We start from the raw sequence: 978 nt of genomic DNA on the forward strand, positions 1-978 counted from the left end.
TGGAAGCACAGACAGRGGACCTGGGAAGAGTACAGGGATACTGTCAGTATCTGTAGGCATGGGGTCATGAAATCCCAGACACAGAGGGAATGTGACTTGGAAGGGAGTGAAAAATAACAAGGTGGAATTCTGTGTGTACACAGGTCAGAAAAGAGCCAAMCTTCATCAGTTTTGCAGATGACACGAGGCTGAGTGGTGCAGCTGACACAACAGAAGGAAGAGAAGCCATCCAGAGGAACCTGGACAAGCTTAGAAGTGGCCCTGTGAGGTTGTCCCCATGAAGTTCCTCAAGTCCAAGTTCAAGGTGCTGCAGCTGGGTGGAGGCGACCCCAGCCATGAGTACAGACTGCAAAAAGAGCTCACTGAGAGTGCCCTTGCAGTGAAAGGTTCGGATGTTCTCATGTATGGAAAGCTGGACATAAGCATAACAGTATCCTCTGGCAGCCCTGAGAGCCAAGGGGATCCTGCGCTGCATCAAAAGAAGGGATTCCAGCAGGTCAAGGGGAGTGATTCTCCCTCTCTGTTCTGCCCTTGTGAGARCCCACCTGGAATGCTGCATCCAGCTCTGGGGTTCTMAGCATAAGAAAGATGTGAACCTTTGGAGTGGTTGCAGAAGAGGGCCACAAAGATGATCTCTAGCTGGGGCACCTCTCCTACAGAGGCAGACTGAGAGAGCAGGGATTGTTCAACCTGGAGAAAAAAGACTCTGGGGGTACTTCACTGTGGCCTTCCAATACTTAAAAGGGGGCTTATAAATAGGAGAGAGAGCAAAGTTTTACACAGTCAGATAGGGTAAGGGAGAAGAATTTTAAACTTAGRGAGATTTAGATTYGATATTAGGAAGAAGGTCTTTTCTCAGATGGCAGTTAGGCACTGTTACATAYTGCCCAGAGAAGTTGTGCAAATGTTCAAGATCGATTGCACAGGGCCCTAAGTCATCTGATCCAGTTGGTGACATCTCTGCCCATGGCAAGGGGC

This window comes from Malurus melanocephalus, unplaced genomic scaffold, assembly GCF_030028575.1.
Source record: "Malurus melanocephalus ecotype Western Australia unplaced genomic scaffold, MMel_1.1 scaffold_186, whole genome shotgun sequence".
NCBI classification, from domain to species: domain Eukaryota; kingdom Metazoa; phylum Chordata; class Aves; order Passeriformes; family Maluridae; genus Malurus; species Malurus melanocephalus.